This window comes from Acomys minous (genome assembly GCF_964271855.1).
Source record: "Acomys minous genome assembly, chromosome: 6".
NCBI lineage: Eukaryota > Metazoa > Chordata > Mammalia > Rodentia > Muridae > Acomys > Acomys minous.
This window is the reverse complement of record NC_140487.1, coordinates 122,170,583-122,187,081: the sequence shown is the minus strand read 5'-3', so window position 1 is coordinate 122,187,081 and position 16,499 is coordinate 122,170,583. Positions and strand designations below refer to the sequence as shown.

General features: G+C 50.2%; 1 protein-coding gene across 3 annotated transcripts in view; it reads right to left on the bottom strand.

Annotated features, from left to right (window-relative positions):
* CASZ1 (castor zinc finger 1) overlaps positions 1-16,499 on the bottom strand; it is a 151,207-nt gene that overhangs the window by 119,378 nt on the left and 15,330 nt on the right. The window contains exon 1 of one of the 3 annotated variants that reach the window (XM_084786699.1): positions 16,273-16,362. The exons of the other annotated variants lie outside the window; for them this stretch is intronic. The gene's annotated coding sequence lies outside the window, so the exon portion shown is untranslated. Of the gene's footprint in view, positions 1-16,272; positions 16,363-16,499 lie in introns of those variants that run through there. 3 annotated transcript variants of the gene reach the window in all.

Here is a 16,499-nt window from a genome sequence, read left to right as displayed (position 1 = left end):
CTTTGTAGACCAGGGTAGCCTCGAACTCACAGCAATCCCCCTGCCTCTGCCTCCCGAGTGCTGGGAATAAAGGCGTGCACCACCACCGCCTGGCCAAAATATGCACACACACACACACACACACACACACACAAACACACACACAAAGGGGGCACCTGGATTTGAACCGGGGACCTCTTGATCTGCAGTCAAATGCTCTTCCACTGAGTTATATACCCCCTCTATGACGAATCTTTATAACACAAAGGCAGGTACTGTCTGGGCCCCAGGGATAGATGGGGGCGAGCAAGCACAGAGATAGGGGGTCACATGCCTCCCAGCTATGGAAGCTGGTGACCCACCAGGAGTTCTCTCTCCTTCCCCTCCCTGTGCTCTCAGCACTCACCCTTGCCCAGGGTTTGTACCCCTCTTGACTCTCACCTCTCCTGTCTTAGAAACGGGTCTCCAGCCATTACAGCAGGACTTGAAAGCACTTGGACCTTGCAGCCAAAGGCAACGTCTGTGCTCAGGTGTTCTGGCCAGGCTTAAGAGTGGGAGGAAGGACAGATCTACAAAAGCACGTCAGACCAGCAGGAGGGAAAGCTGGATCTACCTGGTGAAGGAACAGGCTTTCCGTGGTGGGCCTGCCCATTCTATGTATGATGACGGATGGGGCCACGCTACTTCAGGAAGTCCTGTGGGAATGGGACAATTTCTGCTCCCCCTGCAGAGAAGGGGACCACTGACAATGTTTCTCCTCCATAGAGAGGCAGAAATTCCCCCACATTAGGACCTCCCACCATAATGAACAGCTGCCTCAGAGGCATGTGCTGGGGGAGCAGGGCTAATGTACCCTTGCTTTTTTTGTTTTTTGGTTTTTTTTGTTTTGTTTTGTTTTTTGTTTTAATCGTAGGTGAGTGTGTGCACCATAGGGAGGGAGGCACCCACCGGCGCTGAGATGGCGGGGAGAGATCTACATGAGCCTGGAGAGACTGGAGGAGGATCCGCCGGGGTGGAAAGAGGACAGAGCACTAATGAACAGATTTCACAAACCACCCCGGAGTGAAAACAAAAACACAGACGTGCATATTGCCCAACTTCAGGGTTGTATGGAAAAGAAGAGAAAAAAAAAACACAATAAAAAAAAATCCACATCTTAAATACAAAAATCCTACACGATGTGTTGTGGCATGAAAGTGTTTTCCACTGCATTTTTCCTCTCTGATCTCACACAGCCTACGACGGGTACGCCCAGCACGGTTGGTATTTGATGGGACACACTCAGAGCAAACACACACACACGATTAACCAAAACAAGGGCAGTAAATATTCAAATCGCTCCAAACTGGCATCTTGCGGCTTCGCAGGACCTCTGAAGCTGGCTGCACTGGCTCTGAGAAAGGGGCCCCTTTAGATGTTAACACAGTTTAAGTAGAAGGAACCAGAACTCCGAAAGCCTAACTCCCAACCAGCCCATCCCATGGCTCTTATCTATACTTAAGGGGCTACCCTGCTGTAAAAGAGGACAGGGAAGGGGGGCACACATTGCAGAGCCTTCTCCTACATACCATTCACCTCACTGTTACTGTCTCCTTTTTGCCTCGCCCTCCCCCTTTTAATTGTTGGATGAATTTACAGAGCGCCGTGCCAAAAACAATCAACTCGAGGGAACAGAGTTATACAAAAAAAGGGCGTGTCGCCAGAGGGAGAAGGGTATCCATGGAAACCACCACCTTTCACAGAAGCCTAGGTGAAGTTTCAGTGAGGTGGACCAGGTGGGGTATGGGAAGTCTGCTCCTCCCAGCACAGGGCCTTAGGAAAAGCTGGAGTTGCTGACAAAATGATGTGGCCAGATCCAGTGTGGAGAGTCAGGAAGTCAAGTCAACCAGGAAGCACGTCAACGGCGTGTGTGTGCTCGAGCCCTCACGTGCACGGGCTCGTGAGCGTGCGCGCCCATGAGTGCGCACGTTCTCACACACACACACACACACACACACACACACACACACACACACACACACTCATATGCCACTGTGCCAGGTCACTGGGCAACAGGCCATAAGGGCTAAGGGCACACGCTTTGGAACCAGACTGCCCAGTTATGAATCCAAACACTGACAGCCCTGACAGCCCTGAGCTGTGTGGCCCTGGAAAAACTTACTTTGCTTTCTCTATGTCTCAATTTCCCCATCTTAAACTGGAGATGGTAATAGTTACTCCCGAATCTAGGCATAATCACTTACTATGGGTAACATTCCAAGAAATGTACCCAGCACATTAAATAGTTGATAAATCACAAAGCGGGGGGTGGGGAGGGTGGGGGGTGGGAGGGGTGGAGGGGGGGGGGTGGAATGGGGGAGGGTGGGCAAGAGGGCTCCTGGATACTGCTACAATGAAGAGAGAAAATAATCATCATTCATATGACTGTGCATCGTGTACTTGTGTTTAAAAAAAAAACAAAAAACAAAACACCTTCATATGCAATCATCCCCGGAACTCAGTGAGGTAGATGTTAATCTCCACTGCAGAGAGTTGAAAAGCTGAGACTCAAAAGAGGTCGGGGACACACCCAAAGTCACACACAAACAGAGGAGTCCGAACTCAGAGCTACAGGACAGGAGTAGGTTGAGGTGACGGGTGACGGGGTGGGAGGGCAAGCAAGGGAGGGGGGCTCAGGCGCCCTGGAGGCCCAGGATTGTTTTCCCAGGGAACAGAATAAAGAATCCCTCTCTGTGTGCCAGGTGGGCTAGTAGATAGGCCTGGGTATCCACATTCCGCAGGCGTTCTTAGCCTGTGCCCACCTCACAAGACCAATGCCACCCTCTGAGCCCCCCCCTCTCTCCCCAGGTGGCATCTGCAGAATCAGGAGAGATGGGGGGAGTAATAAGCGTGTGGGCTCCCTGACTCCCAGCAGTGAACCCACAGAGCACCGGCTTAGGTCCCTGCTTCCAAGTTGGAGCTCCATGGAGAACTTGAGTTTCAGCCTTCTTAGAACTTAGGCAGCTCCTTGGGAAGGACGGGGCATAGGCAAGAGGGTCCTCCCAGGGCCTAGGTCTTCCGCATTGAAAAGCATGCCCAGTGAATCCCGCAAGCCAAATGGGAGGCACGAGCTATCAGCCTTGAAAGGTTTTGTGCTCACCCGAGTTTGAGACCAGGCTTGGTGGCTCAGCCTTTCTGCCATCGACCACCCAAACTCATTCAGATATTTCCTCTCTCACTTGCTTTAAAAAAAAAAAAAAATTTAATGTTCTCTATAATTCATCCATCCCAGAAGATAATCGATAGAGCCCGTAATGAAAATCTGAGCCATATTTTACGATCCACTGCAAGCGGAAAGGGCCACATCAGCAGGTCCATTTTTGGCTCTCCCTATCTGTCTTGCCTGCTGCCCGAGATTACTCGCCCTGCAGGGCCCTGCCCATAGCCCTCCACCCAGAGTTCATACAAGCGGGAGACCGGGGCCAAGACCCTAGCATCACTCTAATGGTCACTCAGTCAACTCAGGCAAAGGACAGGCACAAGCCTTCCTGGAGGGACCCCCCAACCTGGCACCCCTCCTCTGGGAGCTCACAACACCTTCATTCCGTGTCCTTCCCGAAGTCCCAAACTTTTCCCCAGGTGGCATTTCCCACCGAGAGAGACTGCTTCAGAATAGGGCGAGGATGCCGGGCATGGTGGCGCACGCCTTTAACCCCACCACTCAGGAGGCAGAGGCAAGTGGATCTCTGTGAGTTAGAGGCCAGCCTGGTCTACAAAGTGAGTCCAGGACAGCCAAGGCTACATACACAGAGAAACCCTGTCTCTTAAAAAAAAAAAGAGAGAGAGAGAGAATAGAGTGAGGGCTCAGTTGGTAAAGTGCTTGCTGTGTAAGCATGGTGACCTAAGTTCAGACCCAGCAGGAGATCCACGTATGGGGGTGCATATGTAAAACCCTAGCTCTGGGGCAGGGGTGGGGGATGAGGGGGAGGGGGCGTGGCCACAGGCAGATCCGTGGGGCTTACTGATCAGCCAGTCTAGCTAATCTGTGAGCTCTAGTTTCAGTGAAAGATTCTGTCTCAAAAATTAAGATGAAAGCGAAAGAGAAGGGCACCCTCTAGTTTACCTATACAGACACACACACACACACACATACACACACACGCAGTGCAACATATAAACACACGCACACATAAACTACTTAGGAAGTGGAAAGGAGTCGGGGACGAGAGGGTAGGGGAGAAGGGAGACAGGCCGCCTCCTGGGCTCTAAGCTGTATCTTGGACCTTCTGGTCAGCGAAGGGTTGGGACATTACTGTTCATTTTTACTACCTCCAGCAAGTCCTTCCTGTCTCTCTTGTCTCCCACCCTTTGAGGAGAGGGAGTGGACAAGCCAGGCACGGGAAACTGGGGAGAGCTCTTGGACTCTTGTCCCCGCACCTCCTGCTCGGAAGCCAATCAGCAGTCTGCCTGTTTTCCCCCAGAATCCCTCACTACCTTGCACCAATCAGAAAGCCACAGAGGATAGGTACTAGGAAGAGGTAACTCCAGGCAGAGCTACTTAGAGTGCAGAGAGTCCAGAGGGGCGAGGACGGAGGGGGGAAGGGGGAGGGGGAGGGGAGGGGCCAGGAGAGCAGAGAGCTCAAACCAATAAGAAGAGTGGACTTCAGCCACGTGCCGGAGTACTACTTAGGCAAAAGAGCAATCTCTATCTACAGAGCGAGCCCAGGGCTAGCCAGGGCTACAAAGAGGAAAGCTTATCTGGAAAAAATCAAACCAAACCAAACCACTTCACGACCACCACCACCACTAAAATAAAATTAAAAAAAAAAAAAACCTCAACAAACAAACAAAACCCTTAGATTTGGTGGAAAACTGAATAGCACTGTTTTTGAAGGCTGCCTAGCTGAACTTCCGGTGCTGCCCAACATGGCAGTCTCTGGACACCAAGAGACTATGGCTACCAAGCACTTGGAATAGGGTGAATATAACTAAGGAACTAAATTTTTAATTTTATTTAACTTTAATTAATTTACATTTAAATAGCCACATGTGACTAGAGAGTAACTGTATTGAACAAGACAGGTTTAGAGGAATAATCTCATTGATGTAAAAATAGCTTTTCTTAATAAAAAATTAAAAACCCTTTTATCCCAATGCAACAGGAATAACCATTATTAACTATAATAATAGTTAATATTTAAGTGTGCTGCAGCGTGCCAGGCTCAGTGTTAAGGATTTCAGATGGGTTGTCAGATGGAATCTTTACCAACTAAGTTTCTGGTTACCATCGCTCCCAGTTTATAGATGAGAAGACTGAGGTTCAGAAATACCACGTCATTTATCCAGTGTCACCCAGCTGTGGCTCAGTGGAGGGTTGACATTTCCCTAAAACACTTTTATCTACACCCTGCCTGCTTCTAAATTATTTTTCTTTATGTTTAAATGTTTTTATACTTACTCATAAGCATAAACTGTACTAATGAAGAAAAACTATTTTTTAAGGATTTATGGTTATTTGATGGGTATGAGTGTTTTGTCTGTCTGTCTGTCTGTGCACCAACCAAATGCTTGCGTGGTACCCAAAAAGAGGATGACAGATCGCCTGAACTGGAGTTCCAGGCCTTTGTAAACTGTCATGTGGGAGCTGGGAACCAAACCCCAGTCCTCTGCAAGAGCAGCCATTGCTTTAACCACTGAGCCACCATTCCAGGCCCCCCCCCCAAAATATTTGTTTGCTTGCTTGTTTTTCAAGACAGGGTCTCTCTATGAAGTCCTGGGTATCCTGGAACTCACTCTGTAAAGCAGGCTGGCTTTGAACACAGATATCCACCTGCCTCTGACTCCCAAGTGCTGGAATTAAAGGTGTGTGCCGCCACCACCCAGGTCTAAAATTGTATTTTGAAGATACCCTAAAGGGAAGTGATGGCTGTAAAGAAGGTATTGGAGGCCCTGGCTGGTAACTCAGCTGCTAGATTGAGACAGAAACTGGCCTTGAGACTCCTTGTGTCTCACATGTCCTGTGCCAAGAAGGACACCTTCAGTGATGCTGGCCTGAGTTCTTCTAAGCATCAGCTCTCCCCCCCCCCCCCCCCGCCACCCACCCCCCACCCCTGAGTCCACTGGTCAGTTCAAAGCAGGTTCTTAGCGCTTTGGATATCCTAGCTAGATCCCCTGTCTCAAAGGAGGCTGGGAGAGGGAGAGGGCAGGATGGAGTGGGGGTTGCTGACTGGCGAGTCCGCATTCACTTCTCAGACTGGACCCTGGCTTCCCACCTCGTGCAGGAAATGAAGATTTCACCAGAGTCAGGAACACAGACAGGGCCAGTCCCAGGCTGGAACCACAGTAGCTTCGAGGCAAGGGCATGGACAGACATTTTTTTTTTTCCAAGAGGGACAGCCACTATTCCTAGTCACCTCCCTACTTTTGGGCTTGGTTCAGAATGAAAGGGACAAATAAATAAATAAAAAAAATAAAATGAAGTCAAAAATAAATCCCTCTCAGAGTCAGAGATGGAAGTGGACAGCACAGACTGTGCCAAAAGTCAAACAGACTCAGGGAGACTCCCAGTTGTAATTTTTTTTTCCAGGGCATCAATCTAGGAACAGAGGAGGCAGAGGCGGGGGTGGGGTGGGGGGGGGGTTGAGGGGGGGGTGGGACACGACACGAAGTGACAACCTCTCTTGGTCTGGATTTTATTTTTGGCTTCCCCCCTCCCTGAGGTGCATAGATTGGGGTTGAGGCTGGGGGACGATAAATGTCCTTACCTAGACATTGTCATTGCTGTGCCCTTCTGGTCCCTGCTGACTGCTGTTCTCTGTTGTTTCCAGTCTACCCTAAGTCCCCTTGAATTCATATATTTATTTTTTGGGGGCGTCAGTTTCAGGTGTTTCTAGTTTATCAAACGATCAGCCCTGTGAGCTACGCTGGGTGTTTCCAGAAATTACATCACAAAAAATCATGCAATTAAAGTGTAAGGGGGAGAAAAAAAAACAGGACTGTTGCTTAATTTCATATTTTAATTAGCGACTTATTGTAAACGAAGACTTTTAAAATGGAGGCGCCTAAGCAAAGCCAGTAAACAAGTTTTTCTAATGAATTAATTTCACCTCCCTCCCTCCTCCTCCTCCTCACCAACACAACCATCAACCATCGCTCTCCAGGTTTGCCCTGTTCCCCCCTTTTTCTTCTATTCTACACCTTGATCTTTGTTCAACAACATGTGCTCCAAATAAAATTAGGAAGCCGAAATTAATAAAGGAGAAAATATATATATTAAAAAAAAAAATTAGGAAGCCGAGTACCATGGAAGCCTAAGTGAGTTCTGGCCAATAGGTAATAGCCTTGACCTTGAAGAAGCTGACTGTGGACCCAGCAGGAAGGTGGATGTCTCTTCATAACTGACTCTCAGGGACCCCTGTATTCCTCTCTGGGCACAAACCTCAAAAGGGAGCAGAGAGGAAAGCTGGGACCGGTGATGACTGAGGCAAGACCGGGAGGGTGGAGCCATGCGGCACCTGGAGACCAGCAGTAAGGTGAGGACACTAGAGAGAAGGAGCCTGAGCTAATGTGAAACCCAAAAGCCTGCTGGCCGCTGAGGTGGCGGTGGGATTGGGAGGGGGGGGGGAGGAGGAGAAGAAAGAAGCCATCTGTGGCCACAGAGAATGTGAAGCTAGAAGATTCTGTCTAGGTCAATAAAGAGAAATGATACAGCCACCTTTCTCAAATGCTCACAGAAGTGAACCCGGGAGTCCCCACCACTACTCGGGCATCTCCAGGCTTTTCCCCCCTTTCTAACCTCCCAGCTTGGGGAAGTAAGTTTGGTAGCTTCTTGTTCCCCCAACTCCAGGAACAGGGCAGGTTAAGAGCACAGCAGACCCTTTCACCCTCTGCTGTACACTAAGAAGGGAGCCCACGGGTGCCTCCCTGTCCCTGTTCAGTAGGAGCAACCCAGGGGCTTGGACAGATTAAGGAAGGCACGTGAGCTGAAAGCATGCCTCCTTCCTGGCATTGTCACCTCCCAAATCAACATCTGGACACCATTGAGGATCGTGCTCTAGGGACTTAGACCTGGTCAAGCCACTTGGTGCCCCAACGGAACCCCACTTAGGCCACTGTGCTTTGAGTCTAAAGAATTGCAACGGAAGGCTCAGCACGGGCACTGTTCACCTCCTCCTTCCTCCATCTTACACTCTTTTTAAACTGGACCCTCTCGTCTGACCCATCCCAGCAATAGGCGGCCTTGTGATCACAGTGGTGAGGGGGTTGGGAGCCATGCAGACCCCTACTCACTGAGATTCCCAAAGAAAGGAAAGAGGGAGGAAGGAAGAGCCAAAGACAAGAAGGGGGTGCCCCCCCGGAGTCATTGTACACCGGTTAGGAACCCAGACCAAACCCAATGACAGATCCTACTGGGTTGAGCTGCAAGCATAAAGGAAAGATCCCATCAAACACTGGCTGGGCATGGACGTACCCCAAGATTAGGGATTTGGAAGCCCATCTGAGGAAGCTGGCCCTGGGAAGACAGCAACAGGATTTAACACCTTATCCGGGCTGTCTGGTAAACAACCTGAGCTGTGCCTACACTCCACTAGGCAGCTGTGGCTCTTCAGGTGTGTCGGCGGCGGCGGCGGCGGCGACGACGACGTTGGGCAGGTAGAGACAGCCGTAGGCAGAGACAGGAAGGGGGGGGGGGGAGAAAGAGCTGAGGGGTGGAGGTTGGGTGGGGCCGGCCTAGGAGGATGGGATGGGAGGCAGCCAAGCTAGACAGTCCATGAGACAGCTGACAGGTGCAGGAAAGGGGGGAGGAGAGCCAGGGGCTAGAATGCTGGGGCATATCGCTTCTATTCCTGTGGGGGGGGGGAAGGGGAGGGAAAGGTAGGTAGTTGAGTGGAATGAAAGGAGGGGAAGAATTCTGTGGGTAAAAGATCTCAGAGCCTAGCCATATCATCTTCAGATTAAAATGGAAACTAGGATAGCCTGGGCACTAGACCACAGGCTCACCCAAATCACACAGGTCAGGGCTTAGTGTGGTCGGTGTCCCCTTAGCTCACACATACACACCCCAGGCCCCCCAAGCCATTTTTATTTTTAGAAGATGCTGAGACATGTTAGGAAGAGGGATGTTGGGTACCAGCACTGAAGCCGATGAGATGGTCCTCAAGCTTCCAGAGGTAGCTTGGGGACAGTTAAGAGTAGACAGGCAGAAAAGAGGTGACTGGGGATGGACCACCATAGGTCTGACCCGAGTCCAGAGGCCAAGTGAAGAGATCTGACAAATGTCTATGCCCAAGCCAGGCACTCCCGGTGCCACCTGCACCACCAGGCTCAGCAGGGCACCCCACTAATCCTCTTTCTGTCTTTTCCCTGAGTAATTACAGTTTTGGGTTGAAATCTCCTTGGAGCGTAGCCCCCTGCTTGATGCCCTGTCTAAATCCTGGGTACACAGCAGGGCATCTCTCTCTCTCAAAGAACTATAGGCCATTTCCACAGCCAAACAATGCACCCTCACTTTTAAATCTCCTCCCTGCTTGCTCCTTTTGGCAATACTCTTCCTGCCCCGGCCTTGGCTCCTTCAGGCTGTGTGGCCCCTGTCTCTATGGTCCTCAGCTGTCAGCTCAGGGCCTCCCAAGTGTGCTGATGTGGAGAGAAGCGGCAGACTACAGGCCTTGTCTTCTGCACGTTCCAAACCCTGGGATCCCCCAGAAATCCATCCACAGTTTCTTCATCTTAAAGAAGCCAGAAGATGCCAGGACGGAGAAGTTTTCTGCACTGTTGTCTCCTGTGGGAAAGCCAGCCCTGGTGCTAGAGGCTAGCTTGACCCTTCAAACATCTCCCGCCATCTAGGTCAGTGTGAGTACTCTCTGTTCCAGATGTGGTCCTGCAGATTAGGCCCTGGGAGAAGCTAGGGGCCTGTCATGTGCTGCCCTTTTTGGCTCCAATGCCAATTCCGCAGTCAAGACCACCTTTAAGGGTTTTCTGCATCGATGGTTCCAATTTCTTTGATAGATGCCCCCCAGTCTCTTCTATTCTGATCTAGCCAATGTCAACACCCAATTTTCTCCTTAAGTGTGTCTACCTTGAGAGTATGCAAATATACACACCCCACACCTACTCAAGGGAGAGAGAACACATACACAGAGAGAGAGAGAGAGAGAGACAGAGACAGAGACAGAGACAGAGACAGAGAGACAGAGAGAGACAGAGACACAGAGACAGAGACACACAACGAGAGAGACAGAGAGAGAGACACACACACACACACAGAGACAGAGAGACAGAGACAGAGATCTAGGGTTGGGGCTGGAAACAATCAAACCAACTCACTGTTTCCCTTGCACCAGGCAGGTGTCCAGCAAACCCTGGGCAATACACCCTACCGACTCTGCCAGACACTAGAACACTTGTTCGGCTCCCTACCTTCTGGAAGTGGGTCCCCAGTGCATCCCTTTGGGCCATTGCTGCTGATAATTTTTCAGAGATAAACAAACCGGTTTGGATAAAACAAGATCCAACTTGAATTCTTCATCCAAAACTCGAGAAGAACCTCACCTACCACCCTTTTCTTTTCTTTCCCTCTCTACCTACCTTTCGTTCCATGAAATCCAGGTTACTTGACTTAAAAAAAAAAAAAAAAAACCCAAACCTTTTTGGACTATAGACTCCACCACACCTAAGTCTGGCTAGTCATTTGTCCCTACTTGAAAGGATGCTGGCTCCCAAGTTGGCCTGGACTAGAAGAAAGAGGAAGAAAGAACAGATATGCCTGTCAACCTCTGTTTGGTTGGCTTCAAGCCTGTGTCTTTCTCTGGTTGCTTTTAGGTTCCAAATTCCAATGGTTCCTTCCCTTAAAACCTATAGTCCCTTTCCAGAGGATGAGTATGGTCTAGACAACTGGTCAACCTGTCATGTCTAGCCAAAACAGAAGTTATTCAACTCCCCTGGGGGTTCACTAGGCTAATACAGGCCAACGTCAGGACAGGAAGAAGAGCTGAGATCCATCGTCACATGTGTCTCTCTACCGTCTCAAGTGTGTGACGTAGCTGCTACGCCCACAGTTGTTCATGCCTGGCACACCCTCACCCACCACCCTGTCCCACCCAGTCAGGCATCTGAGTGGCCTCAGCCTTTCCAAAGAGTGTTCGTTACTTTCTTCCCTCAGCCAGCCTGGAACCTCCACCAGGGCTCCTGCCTCCAAAATCCCCATCAGTGGGGTCTGCTCGGTCCCTGTAGCTAATTTACACCCGTCAGGGTTTAAAATAGCTGAGGCATAAATGAAAAGTCCAATTTCTTCAAATTTGCATTGTAAAACCATCCTTCAACTTCCTTGAAATAAATTTTACTATTTTATTAGTGCAAACAAAATGGTAATAAAACACTAATACAGCGTCTTGTATCCAGGGGAAGAGCTAAAATTAACATAGAGCGAGCAGTGTTTGCTATTACATTCAATTACCTTTTTACTTGAGATTTACATTCTCATCCCCTTAATCTCCATAGTAGTGGCTTCAAAATCATTCCTCCCAGGCTCTGCCCTTCCAGAGCCCCCACAGCTGGAAGCCAGGCCTCCCGCCCAGATGGCGCTCACCCTGGGCATGGAGCCTGCCCCTTTCTCCACAGCTGCCACTTGTCACAAGGTCCCTCTCCTCTTCCCCTGCTCATAATTTTCTCACGTCTCAGCCTCTCAGTACCAGGCAAGTTCAAACCAAAGGGCTCTGACCCGAGGCACAGGCAAACACATGGTTATCAATGAGAGGTGTACAGGGCACGGGCCAGGGGCATTGGCCTCCGAGGCTGCTAGAGGCTCTGCCTGGTATAAGACAGAGGCGGGAGCTCTTGGGAGCCCCGGGGAAACTGCCATCTCTGGTTTGACAGGTTGTGGGAGAAGACTTGCTACATGGCACAGCTGGGGCACACAGGAGGGTGGCAGAAAGCTCCAGTCATGCTAAAGTGGGAAGAGACGAAGGAACCACCGAGTCCTGCCCTTTCTGGGTGGATGAAGTCGAGGTCTTAAGATGTGCTGCTAGTCGGTGACAGTTGGTGGGGCTAGGAATCACCTCAGTGGTCTCCTCATACGGAGTTCTTCCTTCAAAAGGCATATTTCCTAAATCAGAAGGCCAGGCTCCGCTTCTCCCACTTACCGTTCATGAAATCTGCCTCAAGATGGACAAGCACAGGGCAGCATAACTTCAGCTGTGGAACGGATCAGCTCTGCTCCAAGACCCTCGGGGAGGTTGCTGTGTCTCGAAGCAGCCCAAGGCTTTGCCATGGGCTAGCTAAGGGACCACGGGCACACAGTCTCTCCCCTTCCCAGCCTCAGTTTCTCCACTGCACAAAGACAATAATCCCTGAGCTCCCTTTCTGGAGGTCACAAGAACCAAAAAGACCAAATAGGTACAGCGAAGACCACGTGAGCCTCAAGGATCCATTGACAATCCTTCCTGAGGTGTGCAGGGTTAGGGTCCTAACCAGGGCAACAGACGCAGACAGCTGAGTCCCGGGCAAGGCTACCTTTGGGCTCCGTGGCTTCGCCTTGAACCACAGACTGTCTTTCCTGTTTCAAGCTCTGGAAAAGACGGCGAAGTGTTCCTATGATATCTTTAGCACTCAGATGGAAGTAAGATCAGCCACGGCGCCCGGGGTCTAGGCCACCTCCTAGGAGCATTCAGATAGCAGGTCTGGGGAAGGCAGACAAGGTGATACTTGGGGGAGGAAAAAGGCTTCCTAAACCTTCATCCCTCAGTTTTAATCTCCCTGGTTTTTAAAACCAGGGGGTGTGGGGGGAAGCAGTTAAAATTGAAGGGACACACAGAAGCACACACAGTCCCTACACAGGCAGAGATTCATTTATTCACACAATGCAACCTCTTACACCATCACTTAGACAAAAATCACTCACACACATGACCTCACACAATCGCGGCCAGTCAGTTCGCATTCACACCCACACAATCACAAGCCTATATGCAGCCATTTGCTCACAGCCACACTCAATCATTTACACCCATAAACTCACACAATCACTTACACACCTCACAGACAATGAGACACACACACACACACACACACACACACACACACACACCACACACACACAACCATTTATACCCAATCACAGTCATTTCACAGACCTAACCTAACACCCAGTCCCACACACATGTAACACTATTCCCTGCTCTCCCGCAAACCCCATGGCTGCACCCCAATTTCCAGCATTCTCACTCTTCTGGAGGACATGGGGTAGAAGGTTCCAGTGTAAACTGATGGCTTGGTAGTTAAGAGCACCAACTGCTCTTCCGGAACACCTAGGTTCGATTCCCTGCCACCACATCGTGGCTCACAGCCAGGTGTACCTCCAGTTCCAGGGAAGCCCAGTGCCTTCTTCTGATCTCTGTAGGCACCAGGATGTATATAATTCATACACATACATTCAGGCAAACACTTGTATACATAAAACAAAGATAAATACAACTTTAATAAATCAAGTAAGGCCACACTAGGCCTGACTCTGATCTACATGGTATTTGAGAGTCCAAATGCTACACTAGCAGAGACTTCAGGGAGAGTCCTCTCTCTCTCTCTCTCTCTCTCTCTGTGTGTGTGTGTGTGTGTGTGTGTGTGTGTGTATAAACATTCACATTTGTGGAGGCCAGAGGTCAATGTTCCACGTCTTCCTGTATCTATATCTGCCCTATTTGTGGGACAAGGTCTCTCACTGAACCCAGAGCTTGCCAACCTGGCTACACCGGCTGGTTCCCGAGCCCCTAGGATCCTTCTTTCTCCGCCTTCCCCGTTGCTAGGGTTGCGGGTGCACACGGCCTTGCCCAGCTTTTTACCTAGGTTCTGGACATCTGAGCTCAGATCCTCATACTTGGAAGCCATCTGCCCGGCCCTCAGCAAAAGAAAATCCAGCCGGAAGTAAGGACTCTGGCTATGAACTGCTAGGCATTATGGGCCAGGACATCAGCCACCGTAGGGTCATCCTTACTCCCCCATCCTGAGCCCCTCTAGCCACCCCAGAGTTAAGCCCCCCTAATTAGCTTCCCTGCTCCACAAATACAAGACTGAGGCCACAGTCCCATGCACGTGTGCTACGTGGGGACTGCATTCAGTTCCACCTGGGCCTTCTACATTTTTTTTTCCTTATTTTTTTTCCCTCCCCACCAGTGAAACAAAGAAAGTTTGTTGCTGAGGTGCAGACCTTTTCTTGGGCCTTGTCCGAGTTTCTACCTTGTTTTTCTTTTCCCTTCTCCCTCACCTCCACCTGCCTTCCCTACCTCCCCACCTTGAATAAATAAAGCACCCAACGTTGGCACCAGCTTGTAAGGAAAGTACAAACTATCTCATAATTTTCTAATTTTTTTTTTTTTTTCACACACTGGCCCAGGGTTTTGGGCAAAGGACAAAAGCTATTGTTGAAGAGCACAACACGGAGTTCTGAGTCACCGATCCGCCTCGGCTTCCCGAGAGCTCATAGGTCTGTTCGGCTGGCAGAGCCGGGTGAGCTCAGAGCCCTGCGGGGGCCGTGGGTGCAGGCGCCCTCTTGGGGCGCGGCCCCGCCCCCCACCCTTGCCAGGGCTCCCCCGCTGGGCTGGCACTTCAGCTTTGTTGGCTGTTAATCATAGGGGGGATTTTAAATAAAATGTTATGAAATAAAAAACAAATCAGGCCGAGTCCCACCTCCCTAATGCTGTAATTTTCATCCTGGGGACATCTTTCCAGCTTTCATAGTTTCTCTGGTGGCCGTCTCAACACTGGACATTCAGGGGTATTTTCCCCCAATAAATATAATAAACTATTTTTTTTTCCGTGTTTCAAAATCATCCTCATGATATCTATTTGTGTAGGCGAGGCAGGATTTGCTCACTGTGTTAACACGGGCGGATGCTATGACGGCACAGGGGAATATCCTTAAATCGGATCATTATTCACAAGACCTAAACCCAAGCTGGGGGCTTTGCCTGAGCAACCCAGATCACCTTGGCTGTGGGGGCCTGGCCTTGGGGTGTGTACCTGGAAGATGGGCAGGGGCCCCACCCAAACCTCACCCAACCTGAGCCGGTCCCCAAACTCCTCTGCCCTTCCACCCAGAGAGACACAGGGTTCCCTCAATGGCCCTCATTCTCCAGCGGGCGACCTTCACCCCCTCAAGCCGACCTTCACCCCCTCAAGCCGCACTTCCTCTTTATAAAGCACCCTGGCAGCAGAAGGCCCACGACAACACTTTGCTCTCCGTTTTTTATATCTGCATATCTCAAAGCACTTAGCTAAGACTTTCATTTTCTCATTACCCCAAGGAGAGAAGGTCATTCGGGAAAATGGTACAAATATGCCCATTTGTCAAAAGCAAAAGGGAAGAGAGTTAAAAGGAACATTCTACCAGTTACGAGCAGGCAAAACTAACTCACGCCCGGTCCTGCTTGCCTGTCCATTGGCCGGCTTGCTTCTCTTGCCGACTTCCAGAGTCTTTGTGACCGGTAAGATGGCTGGGCATCACACACGGGCTCGCATTTTTGCAGAGAGTCAATCGCTCCCTTTGGCCTCAGCTCAGGAGACCCTCCTACCTCATATAAGGTCTGCACCCAGACCATAATCTCTAAAGATCATAATTATGCAAAATACACATTATATAATAGACATAAATGACCAGAGGGGAAAATGCTAGAAGGAAACACACTAGGCACTAAGAGGGAGTATGCAGTAATAATTAAGTGCAGGGTAAATTTTCCTTTTACCTCTTTAAAAAAAAAATTTTTTTTTTGTAAGATATGGTTCTATATTTCCCAGTGCTTGGAGGGAAGCACGCATTTCGCAGTCAGATCAACCTGCACTCAAAACCACGGCCAGGCATGGTGGGTGGCACACGCCTGTAATCCCAGCCCTCGGGAGGTTAAGGCAGGAGAATCGATGGGGAACTCAGGGCTAGCCTGGGCTACACATGGGGCGATCCTATCTAAGTAAAAGCAAAACCAACCAACCAACAACAACCAGCTGGCCCTCTTTCCTTGACTTCTGTGATCTCTCTGAGGCTTATTTCCTGACATACGGTGGCCATCGATCCACTACCTGCCTTGTGCCCTGCAATCCCACAAAAAGTCACAGCACAGGATCTGACACACGGTCGGCACTCAGTAAATGTCTAGTCCCTTCCTCTTTTAGTAAAATGGAAATGGAAAAGCGGCTCAACTTTAACACGGCACCCCCGGGACAGAGCAAGAGCCTTCCCTGAACCATTTCAATGACTCTCCCACATCCTCCCATTCATCACCCCCCACCCCCACCCTCTGGCACGCAGACCTCAGCTCTCTCGGGACTCACCTGGAGGATGAGGAGGGAGTTCTGGCTTGAGACAACAAGGCCCTCTTCTAACTCTCACCTTCTCTACCAGGACAGGCCCAGGACTTCCCTTCCAGGCAGCTCACCCACCTCCCTCACACAATGACTCTGGAGGACACACCAGGCGGGTGATTCTTGGGTTGGCGCCTTCCTGGCAGCCGCCCTCTAGGAACAGGTGCCAGGCAGCAAAGGCCACCTGCTGCTGGGGG